Raw genomic sequence first — 22123 nt, forward strand, 5'->3', positions numbered from 1 at the left:
GTGCTCTTTTTTAATGTACTATTTCAGTAGTTTCAATCTTTCATTTGAAGGTGGGGAAGGAGGAAACTATCATGTTTGAACATTTACTGTGTGCCAGGCGCTATGCTGGGCCTTTCTTTGCCCTGTATCTTACAGCAACTTCATGGTGATTGTTTTCTTAATTTGCAGAGTGAGAAACTGAGGCTCAGTCTAAATAACTTGCTCAGATCATACATAAGAAAGCAGGCCAGACTTCTGTGGCTGCAGGCCTTGCTCCTGCTTCAAGGTGGTTGTAGGGCTTTGAACAGTTTGTGTTCCTTAATTGTGTCCATCAGTTGTAACTTGAGTCACAAGTAATTTGTTAAAGTACTGAAGTTAGTGAATGGTTTATTTTATGTATGTGTGTTTGTGTAAGCTCATGGTTAATCCTATAATATTAATTTCTGCATTCTGATGAGTTTTCTCTCATGGGAAAAAGGAGTAGAATATTGTACATAATCTGGGGTGAGCCATGGGAAAGAGCCTTTGTAGAAATCATCCTCATCTGACACTCTGGAGTGAAGCTTGGAAGCCATTGATCTTTTTCTTTCTCCCCTATGCTTGTTTCTTCCCCCCCCCCCCCCCCACTTTTCCCTGTGACATAGGCACAATGGCAACCATAGGCATTTCTAGCCTCCCAAGGAGCATTTGTGGTTAAGGATTGTTAATTCCCTTTAGCCAAAGACCATTCAGGAACACACACAGTTGAACAAAGTTGGGTTTATTGGTTCATTGAATGAGGGAAATCACTTGGCGTGGATAGCTGCAGGGTATTTCAGTCAAAGTATGTTAGGACTTAGAGGATTTGGGCTTATGTTTGGATTTAAGGAACCAGGCCCCAGGGCTTTGCTCTAGACTGGTTATTATCAGGAAGCAGGAGTAATTATAAGTAAGAAGAATGGAGTGAGGCTAGAGCTGGCATTGGTAAAGAGGCAACAATTACTTATTAGCTGGGACAGGGATATTTAGTAATTTTTGTGACTTGGACAATGTTCATGCTTTGTTTTGTTCAGATATGATTATGGAGGGTTGTTTTTGTCTTTAAGACACAGAGTGACCTTGCCTGAGGTTGATATTCTGTGAAATTGTTTATGTTCAACAGGAGAACACAACAGCATAGCTGTGGGTGCCAGGCTGGCTCGCAGCAACACCAAGGCCTGACTGATAGAGCCAGGCCAGCTCCTGGATGTCAGGACAGCATTTCCTTCTCAGGATCCAGAGGACCCCAGGATATATCCAGAGGACCTGAGCATTTCATAACCAACTCTTCCACACCCTTTGATTGATATTTAGCACTCACTGTGTACTGGGTACTGGGGTGGGGGAGTCAGGTCCCAGATACTCTATGATGTGGCTCCAGCCCTCAGAGTTCACTGGTGCTATGACAACCATTTCTTGTGACTTTCTTTTCAGATGCCTGCCTGCTCATTTCCTGTCATACTTAGCAGCCGATGCAGCCAGATTTAGGATTGCATCAGCCTTCACTCTCTGCTAACCTTGTTATCAGAAGAGGTTTTTGACATAGGTCAGTGCCTTTGCTTTTTTAGTAGCGGGGTTGTATTGCAGGGTAGCAAAACACTCCAATATAGCCTAGCATTCAAATATGCCCAAGTTGGCCTTGGCAGATAAACAACTAGTGGTTCTTTGAGAAGGATGGAAGTATGACAGTTAACATGGGTGATGGGGTGGAGGCGGAATCCAGACAGAAGGAAAGGTCTTCCCTGGAAAGACAGCCCCACACGGTGTTCTTTGGCAAACGCATTATGTGGACTGATCAACAGAATAAATTCAGTGTTGAAACCCCATTCTGTTATGTCGGATCACTGAGAATCATTTCTGCTCAACATCAAGCTTCCATCTCAGGGGACCAAAGTTCTGGCTGACTGCACATCTGTCAGCCTCAACCCAATGGCAGTAAGATCCCTGAATGTCCTGATGATAGAACTACATTTTGATATCCCAACCTGAATTTCAAATAGGGGAGTTGTGCTTATTTTATTTCAGAAGCTGTTCTCAGTGGAAGATTAGACCAGTTCTCAGTCACTGATGAGTTCTGAAGGCTCCAGAGCTCTGATCTCTGAGTTAAGCTGCACTTGGTCTGTTTTCCTCTGTGCTGATGATTCTGTCTTCTCTTTCTTTGCAAACCTTGAGAAACATTCACAAGGCTATAGCTCACAGGGAGCCAGCACCCAGGGCAGCTCAGGTATGGTCAAGAACAGTATTGACAAATAGAAATGTGAGCCACATATGTAATTTTAAATGTTCTAGTTACCAGACTAAAAAGGGAAAAAGAAACAGGTGACATTAATTTAATTTTAATTTTCTAATTTTAATTCAATCTTATTTATATTTATTTTTGTGGGATACAGTACGTTGTTTCAACACATACACATCCTGCACAATGGTTCACATAGGGTGGATAGCATAGTTTTGTCCCCACCAGTTCACCACTAATCCTCCCTCCCCCAGCCTGCCCCCCCCGCCTCTGGCAACCACCCTTCTACTCCCTACTTTTTTTTTTTTTTTTTAAATACACAAAGATTAACATCCTTATTGCACAAAGAACTCTTAAAAATGAATTAGAAAAATCTAAGCAGAAATTTGGTGAAGGACATGAGCAGATAAGTCACACACTGCAAAGAAACACAGGTGGTTAGTAAGTACATCTAGGATCCTGTTGTGGGTGGTGGCAGGGCTGGCCCGGCTGAGTCTCAGGATCCTGGTCATTGGCTGGTTCTGATGCTGGCCTGGATGTGCAGAGGGGGCGAGGCTGAGGCACAGGGACCCCATCACTGAGGACCCCTGGGTGGAAATCGGGTTGGCTTCGTTGCTGGCCAGTGGTGGGGGCGGGGGGAATTAATTTTAATAAAATATTTAACCCAAAATATTTAAAATATTACTATTTTAACAAATAACCAGTATTTAACATTCTTTTTTTGTACTGTGTCTTTAAAATACTGTGCATTTCACCTCAGCACATCTCACTTTGGACTAGCCCGATGGTGGGGCTTTTAGGCAGTGGAGTGGCGTGATCAGATGCTGCAGGGGGGAGTCTGGGCCAGGGAAGTTGGGTTTGAGTCTGCAGAAATGGGTCAGGGTGGCTTCCCAACTTATTGTAAGCCTTTCTTTAAAGCTGCTAAAATGTTTTCTTTCCAATTTCAGTTCACACAGCAAGTCTGGGTGGTGAGAAATGCTTCTGCTGATGGGAAACACTCTCTTGTGGGTATTTTTTCTGAGACATCCTGGAGTGTCACTAATTACTGTGTAAGCAAGAGGTAAAACTTGGTAAATCCCATTAATTTCAAAGTGTTTCCATTAAAGTGATCTATTGTTTAGAAAGTCCCACAAACACAGTAAGATATAGAGTGGAAGTAAGAAATATAATTCTTGAGGAGACACCATTATCAATATTTGTAGAGTAAGAGCAATATATAAAAGGCAGATATGCAAATGCAGATAAAAGGCAGGTACTGAGTTTAACAGGTTCTTATTTATTTATTTATTTTTTTGTCTTCCCCAGCATTGGAACCCCCTGCTCTATTTGGGGGAATTCTTTACTATGGGAACTTGCTGTGGGACATGGCTCCCCCTTTCCACTGAAGCTGACATGTGCATTCTCCCTGTTCCCTGGAAGCCAGGGCATGGACTGACCTGGGCTTGGCCAATTGGCTGTTGGTGCCCAGGGTTTGAAACTTAAGGGAGTATCTCAGTTATCTGTTACTGCATAAGAAACCACCCTAAAACTTAGTGGCTTAAAACACCACCACCACTTATTTGCGCACAGTTTTGCAAGTTGAACAGGGCTCAGTGGGGATGGCTCATCTCTGTTACTTGTGGCTTCAGCTGGAGCAACTTGGCTGAGGTTGGAATGTCTGGGAGCTGACTGGGCCACTCGCTGTCTGTGGGCCGTCTTGGGCTTCCTCACAGCATGGTGGGCAGCTGGATTCTAAGAAGGAGCATCATTGTGGAAGCAGTAAGCCTTCCTCAGAAATTGTACAATGTCACTCACATTTACCTATATTACTTATAAGTTAAAGTAGACTAGATTCAGGAAGGTGGAGAAATAGATTCCATTTCTTGATGAGGGAAGGAACAGCATTCAGGGTAGCAGCATCAACAGTGGCATCTTATTCAGACTGTTTTAGGGTGGGACCTTGGTGATATTTCCAGATTACCAGGTTCCCTTGGTTCTGCCTGTTTTCTGAACCTAATTTTCCAGCCTTCCCATCCACTTCAGAGCTATGCAATATCCTTTTAATAGATCCCTTTTCTGATTAATTTAGCCAGAGCCAGCTTCTTTTGTTTACATTTAAGAACCCTGATTGATACCCTGGTCAATAAGTGAATCATTAAGGACTGTATAGTAAAATAGACAAATTTACCAAAGAGAAAATGCAGATGGATAATGAACACCTGAAAAATGTTCTACCTCACTAACAATAAAAACAAAACACTTCTAATTTAAAACAATAACACCCAGAGGCCCTTATTTTTTGCCTATAAAATTAGCAAATTAGTTTATGTGATCAGCACTGCAGAGGGCATGTTGAGACAAGCTTTCTTAGACTGTTGGTGGGATTGTAAACTAGTCTAACCTTTCTTCCCGGAGATTTTTTGGCAATATGTCCCAAGAATCCTAAAATGGTTCATTCCTTTTTAGTCACTTCTAGGAATCTAGTCTAAGCAAACTCTTAGAAATATGAATCAAAATTTATGCACAAAAATGTTCATATTGCTGTTACATTTTAACAAAAATTGGGAACTTGAATGATACAAGTTAATTAAAGCATGCTGTAATAAGGTAGTATACAGCCATTAAGAAAGGTTTGTAAAGAGCATAAGATATAGGAAAACCTTTATGGAATAATATTGAGTGGTAAATTATTAAGTAGTACATTAACCAAAAATTATACATGTGACATACACCAGTCATGATCTAGTCAGGAAAATAAATCATTCAGGCATTTCAAACAAAGGAAAGAGCAACCCAAAGTTGAGCAACAGAAAGAAGTTGCCAGCTACCAGGGCTGGAGAAGGTGACATTACCAGAGCCCAGAAGTTAGAATCATGGAGGGGTGCAACCACTGCTGGGAATTCCTCCCCAAAGCAGAGAGAGGGACAGATATCCTGACTTACCCCTTCTTTTCACTCTCCAATCTCTTACCAGTGCCTCCCATTGGCCAAATCTAGCCAGAAGCCAGTGCCAATGCAGCCAGGGACAGGAAATAGATCTGAGAGTAGATGGGCAATGACCTAGACAGCATGATCTTGGCTAGATAAAATAAACGCATGTTAAATGACGTTAAAAGTAGTTATCTTTGCTGACGGGACATATGGCTTTTTAATACATATATGTTTTTTGTATTCTCTAAAGAACCTGAACAATATTATTAACATAAAAATGTCAAGTGTGTGTGTGCCCAAATGGCATTTTTTAAGAAGATAATGTATATAAAGATGGATGTGATATAGTCTAACAATGGAGTTTTAGATGCTGGGTTTTTTCCTAAGCTACAGGCTTTAGTCGGGGGCCTTCAAAAGGCTTAGTGTCCTCCCCTCATGGGGCCAGCAGGGGGTGCTCCAGCCCAGCACACCTCCCCCGACAAGGCTTAGGTTGAGATTTGAGGCCATTGCAGAGCAGGACCCTAGGAAAGGGGTCGCCCTGCCAGCTAGCCCTTGCCCCCGAAATGTCTGCCTCTGTCAGACAGACATTTTAGGCAAGCTATTGCCAGGACTCATAAGAAGGCCAAGCCAAGCACCACTGGAACTTGAATGTCCTTCCTTGTCCCTTTGGGGTGTTTGACACCTGTGTCTATTGAACCTTGAGCCTCACTGTACTGATTATGTGTGGCCTAAAGGGACATACACAGAGATGCTAGTGGTCACCGCTTAGAGCTCTGAGCCCTAGATGACATATAACAGTAAATGCCCTGTTAAATCCATTGTGGCTTTTCCCTAGTAAGTGCCTCACATCGCTTATTTTGAGTTTCTGCTGTCTCTTGGAGCCATGTCACTCTAAGTGACTGACTCTGGGAGACCAGCTCAGGCCACAAACCAGCAAAGCACCAGCATAGCTAGAGCTGTACTATGAAGTGGCCAGAGGACATTTCTTTGCAGTGAGGATGCATATCTTGGATGTTTGGTACCTCTGCTCTCCTAACCCTTATCTTTGCTCCCCTGGGTACACGCAGTCCCCCCACGGCTGAGCACATTGCCTGACTGGACTGGGCTGCAGTTCCTGCCTGTCTGAAGCTCCTCCATGGCTTCTTCAGGCAGATGGTTTTCCCTAGACATCTACGTACAGGGCCTCGGGGTCACAAGAGATTGTTCTAGGGAGCAGGAAGGCCTTCCTGGGGGAGAATGGGTCAAACTCCAAATAGTGGATATTGCAAAAATGTGCCGGGGCTCAGACATTGAAGGCAGCTTCAGCCCCATATGGAGCATCCCCGGGCTGCCACTAGGGCTCCCACAGTGAGCACTGCCAACCTGCTGCCTGTGCAGAAACTCTGGGGTAAGAACTGTCTCCTGGAGTCCCACAGGGGGCTGTGTGCCACTCAGAGTTTGCTCTGTGTGTATGTGTGTGTGGTGGGGTGTTGTTGGCAAATCCAAGGGAAGTCCAACAAGGTGGAAAGAATATGTAATTTCATGTAATTCTTTATAGTTTGTGTTTTCCAACTACCCCCGCCCCCCCAAACTGAGAGTATACTTTTATTTGTGTGGCTTTTTCCTTCCCACAAGTATAGAATGCTGTGCAACTTATGCTTTCTTATTTTGGGAAATGAATTTAAACCACTTAAAGGAAAAGATTGCTTTGGTGAAATGTAAATAAAGAGATAGTGTAAGCAAAATACAATTCTTAAGGGTAAAGAAGGCCATGGATGCAATTTTAATTGTGAAAAACAAGCATGGTTTCATCAGAGTAAACTGTTTTAGGCGTGAAAAGTTGAGTCTCCGAATAAGCATTATCCCGCAATGATAATGCTTGCAAATGTTGATCTTGGAAACTCTTGAGGTACTTTGCAGAGCTGAAAGTTGTGTTCTCTGGGCTTATGCCCCAAAGAGATCAGCTCCCTTCCCTTAAGTACAGTTTACTTGAGTTTTATTTAATGCATTCTTATTTTTTGAGATATAATTCACAAACAATAAAATTCACAACGATGCATTCTTATTCCTAAAACAGATTGCTGTATTATAAGATGTATTTGCATATGAAATTTTACATTTATGTTTAAAAGTTTTGATGAGTAAAGGGAAATCCTTCTTTTTTTTTTCTTTTAACTGTTAATAGCATTTATTTCAGGGCGTGGCATTGGATTACTGGGGTGACATTGTTAACGATTTTTTTCTATAGTTTTGTATTGTTGATGTGCATCATGAGCATATATCATTTTTAAAAAAATTTAAGTCAATAAATAAAGAAACAAAACCTGGATGATTCTGATGACTAGGTTTGGGTACCAAAGCTCTAGTTCCACTCCTACCTCTATGGCATTTCAGAGAAATCCTTCTTTAAGTAACTTGGTGGATTTTGTTTTTAACTGCATGCATGTGACAAGTACTCATTAATTATAAATTCAGTTCATGGGCAAAATATATTTTCTGTGTGCTCCTTTCTATAGAAACCCCACTAGTTTGTTTCTAATTCTGAGTTTGTATCAGAGTCTAAATAATGGCAATGACTAAATGAACCAAAATATTTGTCCAAGTAAAAGATTGCATTCTAGAACCCATTTTTCTGAATAATTTTCTGTAATTAAGATAACCAAGCTTTTTATAATCTGAATTTTATATTAAGGATAATTATAAAATTCCAAAAGTTTTGGCTTTGGAAGTAGTTCAAAAATTATTTTGCTCTACAAGGAGAGTATATACAACTTGTACCTCTAACAGTAGCTTCTTGTTATGCCTTTTCTAATGTATCAGTGTTTGGTTTCTATCCACTTAGAAAAAGCCTACTTTAGAGCTAAAATTCTTTATTAAAAATTTGTCAGCCTGGGAGATATGGAGTGGTAGAAAGCATTACTTCCCAGGGTTACACTTTTGTACTGTTTGATTGTTTTGCCAAATGCCTGTATTACCTTTCCAAAAATTAGATGGAAAAATTTTTAGTAATCAAGTCAGTAAAATATGAGGGTAGTTCAAAAAGTTTACGGGAGGATTTGCATTATCTTTTTTTTTTTTTAAAAGATGACCGGTAAGGGGATCTTAACCCTTGACTTGGTGTCAGCACCACGCTCAGCCAATGAGCGAACCGGCCATCCGTATATGGGATCCGAACCCGGGGCCTTGGTGTTATCAGCACCGCACTCTACCGAGTGAGCCACGGGCCGGCCCTGCATTATCTTTTAATTCTATTTTTCCTTGAACTTTCTGAAGTATCCTTGTATTTGGTACATTTTAGCTTTGTTCTTTAACATATTTTTGCCTTTTTGAATATTCCCAAGAATGGAACTAGACAAATGAATGTGAGGAATTAGAAAGAAGGGACTGAACTAAGTAAAGCATGCATCTGCCCCCAGACATATCCTTGTTAATGTATTTTAGACAATTGTCTAAATCTAAAGTATTTCCAGTTCTCAATCCAGAATGGCTAAACTTAATTTTATGGTTCACATGTCACTGACCAATAAAAAATAATTTATGATTCTGAGAAGTACTTGCTATAACTGATGAAATTTTACCTTTCAGATCGTCTAGTTTAAACTGTTAGGAAGCAATTAGCTCTTACGTTTGTCTAGTTAAGTAACAATGTTTTGCTTTGCTGGAGCAGGGTCTTTGAGGCTGTGGAATGACCCACCCAGGGCTCAGCACAGAGGGATTTGTTCATCTCAATCTGAAAATAAGACAAAGGTTTATTTCTTGCATCCACTGTGCAATTCTGGCAAGTTGTTCTGCCTCTTTTCTTGTTCTTGAATATTACTTATTGTGAAAGTGATATTCTAACAACGAAATTTTGAAGGAAGAAAATTCACAATCTTGCACTTTAATGCAGCAACAGTTTTAGCATTTTTTTTTCCAAGTTCTCTTTCCAATCTTTGTTCATAACACATATATTTTTACATAGAGCTGATTGTGAGGTGTTTAGAATTGCACACTTTATAAATGACTCATTAATTTATAGTTTTCCATGTTGTCACGTAGACTTCAGAAGCTCCCTTTCAACTGATTGCAAGTTAGTCCATGGAGTTGGCTTCCCATTATTCTCTGGGACATTTCTCCTGTTGTTGGGCATTTAAGATTATTGTAATGTTTGATTTTTAAACTTCTTGAAATAATCGAGTTAAAGGGAATGGAATTTTAGTGGCTTTCGATGTATTATTAAATTAAATTATTAAATTTCTTTTCAAAAGATTGTACTGATTTACAATGCCAAGTGTTTCACAAATGTTTTTTTTTTTTTTTTTTTTTAACCATGCGAGAACTATTTTGCAGTTTAAAAAGTGCTTCAGGATTCAGTAGGACATAGATATACATACACATAGACATGTATTTATGGTTACTATAAATGTCTAAGCTTCAGATTTTGAATTTTACAGGTATTTTCTCACTGAGAAACAGAAGTAACCAGCTTAGCTCTAGGCCTCAAGTCTGGCGATAGCCCTATTCTGTGAGTTTTTTGTCACAAACCCTGAACAGTAAAATGGAAACTTTGACTTTCTGTTTCTATGATCGCACATGTCTATCCAGAAAGAGGGAGTTGAGGGCAATTGTTCCTGCTGGGCTAATTACACAGGATTAAGTAAGTACTCAACATCGAGTCAGTAAGGAGAGTAGACTTGTGAACCTGTCACACGCAGAGAAAACAGTGCTCCCTCCTCATGCTGCCTTTCGTGAAAAGGATTCTGCTACCATCCCTGGGAGGTGTCGTTCAGAAGATTGTGTTCAACAAGCCTGCAAAGAGTTTTCAAGAAAATTGTTTGTGTGACCATTAATGAACATTGTGTGGAATGTAGGCAGGTGATTTTAACCTAATTTTATATGGAGACTTATTTTATATATGGGTTAAATGACTCAGTCAGCATCACATAGGAACAGAACTAGAACCTGTTGCGAGTCGGTTTTCAAATCCAGTCTTGTTTTTAAAGTTTTACTTCTATTTTAGGACACTTAAATATTTTAAAACATGTCATCTGAGGGTAGAAATCTCTTAATTAGCATCCACAGTACAGATGAAGGGAAAACTAGATCAGTTGTCTTGGCAATTATGTTTAATATTGACACTCAAACCAAGATACTCAGAAATTTCTAGATATAATTTATGTTTCTCTCTTTTTTTTTTTTTTGACCGGTAAGGGGATCACAACCCTCGGCACAGTGTCGTCTGCACCACGCTCAGCCAGTGAGCGCACCGGCCATCCCTACATAGGATCCGAACCCGCGGCTTCAGTGTTACTAGTGCCGCACTCTCCCAAGTGAGCCACAGGGCCGGTCCTATGTTTCCTTTTGACTACATTTTTTAAACAGTCTGGATCAACTCTTGGACTCTCTAGTTATATTTTTGGTGTCTGTGAGGGTGAGTTCGTGCTTTAGGTGGAAAGATCCTAAGGTCTCTGGAGGCCAGGCGCGTGGCCACGTACATGGAGAGAGTCATAAGTGAAGCTGCATGATGGGCCCAGTCTATCTCTGTTATTTTAGTTCCTCTTTGGCCAATTACCTTCCTTACAGCACTGCCTCTTTAAATGCTTTTTCATTTCATGAAGCTTTAAAAATCTGCACTAAAAGGAATACTGCAAAGCTTCCTTTCATATTAAAGTAGTTATTTCCACATTATAGATGGCAAATCATGCTCAGAGAAAGGACCTTTACAATTCTTCATATTGCCATGTAGGAATCCTAGCATTTTAGATGTGCAGGGGATCTTCACAGTCGCTGAGTCCAACCCCCTCACATTACAGACAGGGAAACTGAGGCCCGGTGACTTGCCCAAGATTGTTAACAAGGTAGTGACCGGGGAGGGACTCCGGTCACTATGTGACTGCATAGGGAACATCCGGTGTTTTGCTTTTCTTCTACAAAAGGGAAGCAGACAAAAGGGAAAATACCCTAGTTCAGAAATCAGAGACAAATAATAATCGTAATCACAGGAAGGCCTTACAATTATGAAGCTCATTATAGTTTAAAAACTCTTGAACACAAGTGTGAATGTGAAAAATAAAGTTTAATTGACATTGTATGAAATAGAGTTTTAATTCACCAACATTTTTGCCCCTTGATAGTAAGTACTAAGGTAATTCATTGTGAGATTCTGAAGTAATTTCTGAATTATCAAAGGAAGAAAATCATTAAAGAAAGGAAATCAGATCTACTGGTTTTATTCCACTTCAGTCATGATCTTTTGAAATCTATTCCATTTATTTTAACTAGAATAACCTATTCCTTTAAGTAAGGCAGCTAAAATGGAATTTTCTGAGGTTACTTAAATTTTTGTGATTTCCTTAGATCTGCATTGAGTATTTTTATTTCATTGTTTGCTAAAGGAATAGGGTTTGTGGATTTTGATAACTGCACAGAACAGATTTTAAATCATCAGGTTTTGATAGAGCAGGGAAGTGTAATGACATGATTTAAACTAAAATGTACAAAATTCTTCAACTTTGAGTGGCAGGTTCTTAGGAGAAGGATGCTACAAAGTGGCCTCTATCACTGGTGGAACCCTGAGCATAGGATTTATTGCTTATGTTCTCATCGGAAGAAACAGAGTAGTGAAGCATCTTGTCTTAAGCTTTGAAAATTGTGAAGCAATGTTCACATGTAGGTTGATAAAATAAGGGTTTAGGTCCTATCTTAGGTGCTTTCATGTTGTCACTATCTTTACAATAAGCTTCAAAGAGGTGCTCTGTTATTATCTTAAAAAATTACTGATGAGGGGCCAGCCCGTGGCTCACTCGGGAGAGTGTGGCGCTGATAACACCAAGGCCACGGGTTCGGATCCCATATAGGGATGGCCGGTTAACTCACTGGCAGAGCGTGGTGCTGACAACACCAAGTCAAGGGTTAAGATCCCCTTATCGGTTATCTTAAAAAAAAAAAAAAAAAAAAAAAAAACTACTGATGAGGAAACTGAGGTTTAGGTAGTGTTAGTAACTTGCTCCAGGCCAGTCAACCAACTTATGGCAGAGCTAGATTCGAGGTCAATTGAATTCTGTCTCTAAAGCCTGTAATCCTCCCATTTTACTTTTATTATTATACTGAATAAATTATTATTAAAATATTTTTCTGCTTTCTTTGACAATTTATTCAAGATCTAACCATTTCCTTTTTCTGGACATGCCGAGTAGGGGGAGCGGGATCTTAACTCCCCTGCCTGTAATGAATAGCTGGGCTGCACCTTCTCTTGCTTCCATTTCTCCTGCTTGATCAGCACACAGTGGGACTACACATGAGCCAGGGTATTAAACAGTCCTTTCCTCTGACTTTGTCTTACTTTTCTCTATGATGTGATGGGGTAACTGAATTGGGAATCTTAGTAGGAAAGACTCCCCCCCATCCCCGTGGGTGTACATCAGCATTTGGCCCCTTCAGTGTAGTTTAAGCAACCTGTGACCTGGACCCTCACACCAGCCCCATAGTGAGAAAAGCCTGTTTTCATTTCTTCTTTTGCCAAGCACATCTGGAGAGAGCAGGTGCAGGGCTGAGCACCTAAAATAGAAGTCTTTGTTCCGTGTGATGTAGCAGGATGGAAACCCCCTTACTTCCTCACCTGTTGTTCAGCTTAATGAAATGATGATCTGTCCCCTCGCTGTGGAATTTTCTTGACTTCTGTGGGACCTTTCATTTGTCAGTTGGCCTCTCTAGTTTCTTAATTTGTAAAATGCAGGACTTGTTCTTGGTAATCTCAAGGGTTCCTCCCAGCTCTGATATTGTGTTCATATTTTTGATCATGGCTCAGATTTTGGAATTCACCATATCTATCTTGTTTAATTTTCCTGGAAATATTATCCTAGCAGTAATAGCTGGGACTGAAAATAATTCTTGTGGTGTAAAGCACATCATCTCAACATTGTGACATTCCATTTGTTCTATAACAGCAACCCTCTCTAAAGCAGGTGTTAAGTACCACTTAAAAGTTCACATAAGTCGTGATGTATGTGTTTAAGATCACAGAAAACAATAGATGATGTAGTTTAATATTAGGGAAGGATATTTTCATGACAACTAGTCTTCCTCTTAGGCATTAAATCTTTTAAGAATTAAAGATTTTTCCCAAAAGTTTTAAATCCCTTTAGAAATTGAACTTTAAGAGATTGATATTTATAAAAATCCCCTGACATTTTTTGTGATGCTCAAACTGAGCCTAGGTCTGGAGCCTCATTCTCCTTTGTAAATTAGGAATAATAATACCGTCTTCATGGGGTTGTTGTGGGAATTAAAGAAAGAATATGGCACTGCTCAGCAGGTACCTGACACTGAGAAAATTATTGTTCACTTAGGGTCAAATAATAAGTTCCATTTTCTGTGCTCATGAGTGCTAGCTATTGATTAGCCTTGAGGCTGAAGAATAAGTTTAAGATGGGCCCTCTGATCTCAAAAAGCTAGTAATATTTTATTTTTTATCATATTTTGTTTATTATGGAACACAGTTGATTGCACATATCTGTGGGGTACAGCATTGGCTAGCAATATTTTAGATGAGACAAAATGAATACATATGAAACAATTAGAGAACAGCTGAAGTCAGGACAGTCCTTCAAATGCTGCACTGGGTACAAGGTAGCTCATGCAGAGTGGGCAAATTCTCACAGTGATGGTCTCTGAGTCAAGTTTTCCCAGAGAGTGGAATGCCAGCATAGTCGATCATCCCAAGAAAAAGTCAAGATCACAGGTTATGGTTTCCAACAGTAGAGAAGAGGCTAAGTAAGTTATTCAGTTAGTAAGAGAGAATGATGTGCTTCATTCAAAATGATCAATAAGATATCTAAGTAGGAAAAAGAAGAGCTATGAAATAACAGCACGTAAAGAAGTTGAACACAAAATTGTGTTGATGGAGTGAATGACCCTGTGGCTAAGTATGAAGACACATAAATAAATATTAGAAAAGAATATAATGTGAGAAATTAAAATAATAGACATGTTAAGGTTATAGGTTCATGGATGAATTTCAAAAACATTGCTTTTATAAGGCTTTTACTTTTAGTAATTGACATAGGCCAAACATTTTGAATAATTTCACATTGAGTAATGTGTTGGACTGAATAATATGCCAGTGCCTGGGTGAAGGCTCTATCCTTCTCTGAGGCTGGACTTCCTCCTTCGTATTCATCTTGATCTCTGCCTTGAATGGCTTGGTTTTTTTTTTTTTTTTTTTTTTTAAGAGAAAAAGTGCAACAAATCCAGTAGGTCATGGGATACTCTCTCTTCCATTTACATTTCTGTGGATCTTTATTTTCAAATTTCCTACAAAATGATATTGAATTCAAAGGAAGGGAAGTCCCTGAGAGCTCTGATGTTAGTCCTCAGGAGTTCGTTCTGCAACTTCTCCAGAAAATGTTCTCCCAAGAATCATTCAGCTCCAGCAGAGACACATGTCCTTTCAAAGAAAAGCAGTATACCAGCAGTCAATTTAGCAAAGGGATAATTCGGGAGGTGATTTACTTTTTACTTTGACAAATAGACCCTTCCTTTTCAAAAAATTTCCCATGAACTTTCTTTAATGTATTGACTTTTCAGGAACACACTGACTTCATGCAGTGACTTACCCTGTAGGTAGCAATGTCTACTTAGGGCTGGCTGTTTGAGTAGGTGGGTTCTTTTTAAGAGGAAGAGTCTGAAGAGATGCAACACAACTGTGATCCTCAGTGGTCTTCTATCTTTCAATTCAACTTAAGTCAAACCAATTCAACTCCGTGCATGCCAATCCAATGCAAACTAGTACAATCTAACTAGTTCCAAAAATACTTGGGTGTCTGTTTCTGTGAATCAATGATCAAATTATCCACCCCCTCACTTCCCCAACCCTGAATTAGAAGTTAACTAAAACAGTACGGCTTAGGTTGCCCTCTAGTCTTTCCTACAGGGAAGCCTGGGGCCCTTCCTCATTCCATATGCCAACTTCTCAAGGATTCTTGGTCTAAGTTTGCTTGAGAAGGTAGAGTAGAGGAAAGAAAACAGGACAGAGAGCCTTGAGACCCGGCTTCTGGTCTTGGTTCAACTTCAACTACTAACAGTGCTGAGTGAGTCGGGCAACTGCTCTTAGCTGCCCCTATCTGTTGAATTAAAGAAGGTAGTCTGGTTTTTCTGGCCACTCATCTCCAGTCTTTGTAATGTAGGAATTCATTTTCAGGTCTTGTATCTAGTTTTTTGACTAATTCTAATCTAGCTCCAATCATTCTATTACTTTTAGTTGGTTATTCTCAGAGCATCAGTGCCTAGTTTGTACTATTATAATTATCCCTTGTTTGTACCCTTAAGAAAAAAAAATTGGGGAGGCAAGAATTGTGCTTTTTCACACAGACTTCTTGAGGGTGGGTGTTATGACATCCACACTTACATCTCCTCACTATGCCCTGTGCTCTTCGGGGCCCTTATCAAAACCACATGTTTTTCAGTGATTCTATCCTTTTAAAAGACTCTTTCTCATACCTATAAAACAGTTGTAATTCAAAAGTAAAAAGTTATCAATATTTTAAATAAATCCTGGAATTTTATAGATCCAAGATTTCTTTTTAGAGTAAATGTTGCAAATAACTTTATAAAAAGTTTTTTTTTTTTTTTTTTTTTTTAAAGATTTATTCTTTTCACTAAATTAGGTTGTCTGACAAACTTGTCTGGAAAGACACATACAAAACATCCTTTCCAGTTGTGAAAGTGCAGTAATTATAAGTCACTCAGGGAAAATAAGCACTTCTTTCCTGGTCAGCTCAATAACCTCATGCCTCTGGTCAAACCACTCTATCCAAAAATGGACTTATCTCTTTGACTCTCAGTGTAAGTGCTCATGTGTGTGCACAGAGGTGGTGAGAGTGGCCGTGGTGTTGAGTACAGGGTGTTGTTGCTGGAGTTGGACTAGATTATCTGGGGTCATGAGAAATAAAAATTCATTTCTAGCTGGCTGGCTCCAGAAGGTGCAATCACCTATCCTTACAGGAACCATTCTTTGGACCTCAAGGCAACATAGAGCAGGTATGTTCTACAAGGAGAGCAGAAGAATAAACAGACCAGCCTCTGAAGGTCACAGGTGGTAAGTGAATTACAAGTGCAGTGAGACTCTTCAGGGGGGCCTGGACCGTCAGACCCAGTGGTGTTGTTCCAGGCGGGTGGTTGTGTGGAGCAAAAAGGCTTGAAATCAGAGAGCAGGTATCTGAGAGAGAACTTTTCCACTTGGGCAAGTCACTTGATCTTTCTGGTCCTGTTTCTTCATCTGTAAACAGGGGTAATAACGTCACACTCTGTGAGTAGGTGCATCCAATAAACAAACAAATACAACCACACACACAGAAAAACAACCCTTATAAACATCCTACAAACATTTATCAGTCATCAACAACTCATTTATTTATTCAGTCATTTATTTATTCAACAAATGCTTGTATGAACAAGGCACTGTGCTTTGTGCTAAGCTCTGCAGTAAGTTTAAAATTGTATAAAGATCAGGGTGCGAAAATTCTAGTTTAGGCCCTCAATAATTGGTAGATGAATTATCAGCACCGCACTCTCCCGAGTGAGCCACCGGCAGGCCCTGGTAGATGAATTATAAACTTAAGAGTGGAAATATAGACTTTCTATAGGTTCTCTAGCTACTATTGTGATTCTCAAATGTTGTTGTTTTGGTACCCAGTTTCCAAGGGAAACAGTGCCACTTTTATATAATGGACAAAAGGCTCTATCTTTTTTTTAGAGCTTAATTTTGATAGGAAATGAAAACAGAGGTACTTGGGACTTATACAAATCAAATACATAAGTGAGGGATAGCATGTAGTGAATACAGTGATGTGGGAATCAAAAGAGAGTGGACTTGATAAAATCAGCAGAGTTTGTCATTATTCACAGATGATCCTTTGAGGGAGATGGGATTTCTTGAGGTCAGCTGGAAATAGAATCAAGCTTTCATTGATTTTCAGACATATTTGCAGATAAGTAGCTCATAAGAGTTATGAGGTTAACAACTTTGACAGTTATAGTTAGCAAGCTATTTGTGCCTCATGATTTCGGGGTGTGTCATGAATCTAAAAGCATGGGTGACAATATTATTTGCAACTGTCATATCAGGTTGGCCTAGTGAAAACATAAGTTTTAGAAACTTGTTTAGTTTTACTTATCAGCTCTTACTTACAGAATATAGTACTCAAAAGAAGCACATTCCTTTTTCTTACATAATAATTAGGGGTTACTGTACTTCTCAGCAACAATGTGTATTACAAAAGCAAGTTGAGGTTGAGGGTGGAGAGAGCCAGTTGCAGGGATGAGAAACTATCTAGACAGAAGATTGTACCTGAGGTGGGTGTGTTGGGCGCGGGCGGTGAGGGTTGGACTGTGTCATTTTTCACATATATTCACTTATCTTCTTCTGTTTCAAGGACTTCGGTTTTTTACAGTCAATTTAGGAGATCCCATCTGTGTCCCTGAGCATTTCCAATATTAAAAGGATGGGTGGGGGTGGGTGAAGGGAGCTGAACGCCAGCTAATGTGAGGGCACAAAGCCTCAGATCCTTTTAGCTCTTTGGCTGACATGGCTCCTTCACTATTGCTGTAATCCAAAGAGATTTCCATCTCCGGGTGGGCTGCTCTGGTTAATATGTCACTGGAGTCTCTTTAAAATGACATAATCTAGCGATGGAACCCTGGTACAGTGAGTGGCAGAAAAGCTAATGAATATTTCAGTGCACAGCAGTTCTCAGAAGTCCACAGTCGGGACACTCCAGGGAATGGCCTCTTATTAGAACTGTCTTCAGAGCCTACCTAGTCTTGCTCTGTTTCTCTGTCTTTTTTCCACCTTCCTCATTATTTCCATCTCTATTATCTTTTGTCCTTCCCTCTCTAATCCTTTAAAAAATTTAGTTTAATTGTACACACTATAAAATTAAATTATAAACATGAATTTGCTAGATAAAATGCTGTGTACACCCACACCTACAGAATATTTTCTACTTTTTAAAAAACAAAAAAAGAAGAGAGAGAATTTAAAACTCTGGATGAATGTAGAAGACGGGGGCAGATTATTAGTTTGGATTCATGATCCTCAATCCAGAATTTCCTCATGTCTAGATTATCATCTTTGGTGGACAACAAAAGAAAATATATATTGGAAACCTATATGTGGATCCTTGAGCCTGTGGAGAGTACAGTGAAAATTGAATGGGAGTAGGTAGGAGGTGCTTCTCATTTTAGTCAGGTCCAAGGAACAAATCTGAGCTTTTGTTTGGAGACGGGCTCTGCCAGGGCTCATGGGGAGTGTTTGCAGACCATGCTGCACTCTGTGCGGAGAGGGGTTGTCATGTCCTCCTTTCCTTGTGTAGCTTTCCTTATCTGCCTTCCAGCCTCCAGTACACAGACCAGTGCTCTTAAGTGTCTATAGGCATGAAGAAATCCAGGAATACGTGCCGGGTCAGAAGCTGTAAGAGACTGCGTTGAATACATTCTGATTCCCTAAGTTGTTTATCTACTTATTTTCTTAATCTCTTCTATCTGTGATGTTATTTTTTTCCTTGTTATTTGTCTCTTTGCACAGTAAATGACAAAAAGAGAAAAAAAATAGTTCTGGCATTCGAGGACTTCAGTAAACATGTCATCACTTACCTGCCCTTGAGCCAAATGGGTGGGGAGGCTGGTTGAAGTTGGCCTGTAGCCAAACAAGAGTTTGTGATGTCTTAGATTCCAGAGCTGCCTTTTCCACAGGACACAAAATGCACCTTTAACTCACTGTTCTAACTGGAAAGGCAGCTGGATGGTTGGACCACTTGAAATTATGTGCTGATGTCTGGAGATCACACTTCTTTTTCTTTTTTTCATAATGAAAATATTGGTCTTTTGGGAAATGCATTTTCCACCTTAATTCTGCAAAATTTTTTAAGTTCCGTTATGGCATCAGGCAGGATGGGCTGCGGGGAAATACACCAAACTGAACTGGATCCTTAGGCCTGTGAATGAGATACAGTATCAGTGAGTAGTGCCTTCGCCTTGAAAGATGAAGAAAATCTTTCAGATTGAGAAAATTTTACTGCCTTTACATGTCAAATAGGTAAAGATGAACAGAAGAGCTGTAATGTATTATTGCATATTGGAAGAAACAAACGTTTCAGGCCAAACTTAATAAACGTTTCCTTGTGGAATTACTGAAGGGAGAATATTCATTGAGCTCAGCCATGGAACTGAAGAACCTGTTAATAATTAAGAATATAAAAAGATCATGGATTGAGCACATAATTCTGTGCCATGCCCTGTACTAAGTGGATTTTACACAATATTTCATTTATGGTTCACAGTGATGTTGAGATAAAGGTTTTATTGCTTTTTATTTTTATTGCTTTATTATAGACAAAGAACCCAAGACCAAGAGGGGCTAAGTAAGTTTACAAGTGATGGATCCCACGTGAGAGCTCGCTAGCCCATGGCTTCCCAGTCAGAGGGCTCGAGCACTGGAATAATTGGTGAGGACACCCTTGGTGTTAGGTAATTCCCAGGTTGGCAAATGTTTGGGTAGGAGGGTGAAGGTATGTGTCTGCTCTGATCCCCAACATGTATTAGGTGCCCCTCCTGTGTGCTTCCAGAGAGCTCTCTAGACACCCCACCTACCACCCCATTGTTCAATGTTGCAATTTCTGGTTACTTGTTTCCACAATAGGCTGGGAGCTCCTTGAGGCTGAGAGCTCTGTCATGTCCACGGTGTTATCGACAGTATGACATACAGAGCCAGGCACACGAGATGCTAATAAATGTCCATGGAATAAATGAAGGTGGACATCTGTACGTCCAAGCATACAAACAAGTTTTTTCTATAGTAGTTAGAGTTTGGTGTAGAAGGGCAGACAGCTAACATCGTGGCTTGGGTAAGGCCCAACAGATGGATAGGTAGGTGGTGAAATGCATGGATGGAAAGGGATATGGTAGAAGACAATGCTTCTGTCATGGGCTTTAGGAAATTTACTGAAATAAATATATTCTGAAATGTTGATATAATTCATCCCTATCCTTCCCAGCCTCTCATCCCTGAGATGACCAAACTATTCAACACAAACCGTTTCTTGCGGCTCTTGAATACCTCCAGAGCCTGCTTGCTCACAACCTCTCCCTCACTTGCTGTGTGTATGGGTCCTGTTACGATATCAGACCTCTTAGAGGACACTGTTTGGGCTGAGGTCTTCCAGTGGCTCAACCCTAGAGCTGGAGATGGGGCAGTGGGTTTAGGTGGAGTGATGTCAAACAAGGTGGGGGTTGGTGCAACTTCTATTCTAGTGCCGGACACAGCCTTGGCCAGCTGCTGTGGGGGGCCCAGGTGCCTGGGGCCATGGGAACTTCTGAAAGGGCGTGGAGTGCACCACCCAGCCTGTTGGAGGAGGATGGGAGTGAAAGCAACAGATGTGCTCCAGGTTCTGTTTTCAGTTCCCCAAAGGGTCTTCTCCTTAACCAAAGCAGTGTGACTATTGCTATGACAATTGCTATCTTGGTCCCTGGGGCTCTCCCTCATAAGGTAGCAATACTTTTTTTAATCTTCTCAGGCTAGTCACCATGAAACTTGGTAATAATCAAACTGGGGTGGGGACGGTTGAGGGCCTGAGTTCTGTGATGTGATAGTGGAAGATGATGGGATGCCTAGAGGGATGTTTGGTTAATGAGTTATTTCTCCAGACTAGACCTGCATTCCTTCTAGTTGCCTAAGGCTTGGTTGACTCTCCATTTTTGCAGAGGTTCATGGATTCCTCCCCTGAGATGTCTATAATTAGCTCATTATTACAGCTAGTACAAACATAACAGGTAGAAAGAACACTGGTCTTGAATCTGAAATCTGTCTCTAAGTGACCAGGCCATGCCATTCAGTCTCTACTCTTGAGTTTCTTCACCTGTTAAATGAGAGATTTGATTTCTAAGCTCGTTTCTTACTCTAAGTTTTACTGATGCTTTGCCCCTGAAAATAGCAACCATGAGTACTAGTTATTGAAGGACAAGCACTATGTTTTAGAGTTAGGGCTCTTGATCAGGCTGCCTGAATTTGAATCCCGATTTTGGAATTTACTGATTGGGTAATCTTGGACACTGTATTTACTCTAAGTCTTAGTTTCCTTGTCTGTAAAAAGGGGGTAGTACAAGCTACCCCAGGGGCTGATGGAGGATTCAATGACATGATGCTTGTCAGTGTGGTGACACTGTATCTGTTACTATTATTATAGAGTAAAAACCTGTTACAAGTTGGCATGTGCTGAGCCACCAGCAATATCATAGGTGGTCTCCCCTATGCTTTTTTTGTTTCCCACTTTGATCATCAATATTTTATTGCTGTGTCACAGGCTGGGGGCTCTTTCTCATTTGCTCTTGAACATGTAGTGAGATAAAAGATTGTACTTTTTTTTTTGAGAAGAATTCATAAGAGAGGAAAGGCCCTTATTCCAATCTGACCTTCTTTTTAGTTTTAAAGGAGTTGACAGAGGCCTGTTACTATTATAAATCACTGTTACTGAGAACCTACACAGAACCACCATGTGCAAAACTGTGACAAAGGCATGGATGTTCGGCTTGATAGCCCTGGTTTAAGTCGTGATTCTACCTCTTACTAGCTCTGTGATCCTACAACATTACATAATCTTTCTTAGCCTCAGTTTGTTCATCTATGAAACAGTGATGATAAGAAACATCTCAGTGTGTGGTATGAGGATCAAAGGTAGTCATACGGGTGACAGTACTAGCAAATATCTGTCCCCTCTCTCCTCTGCCTCCCCCACTCTATCACCCGCCTCCTCTGTGTCACCTCCTTTCTTACTCTGTGCAGAGAATCTTGCTAGCTTCAGGAATACAAAAGGTTCCAGCCAGAGTTGAGACTTGGACCTTCACATAAAGAGAGAAATAACCACATGCTAAGGGTAGGATGGGCTATTCAAATCCTGAGAAGAGATTGGTAGGTAACGGGAGGGGATCGGGAAGGAGAAGGGAGGACATTGTGTCCCTGAAAATGGGAAAG

Source organism: Cynocephalus volans, chromosome 14 (genome assembly GCF_027409185.1).
Source record: "Cynocephalus volans isolate mCynVol1 chromosome 14, mCynVol1.pri, whole genome shotgun sequence".
NCBI classification, from domain to species: Eukaryota; Metazoa; Chordata; class Mammalia; order Dermoptera; family Cynocephalidae; genus Cynocephalus; species Cynocephalus volans.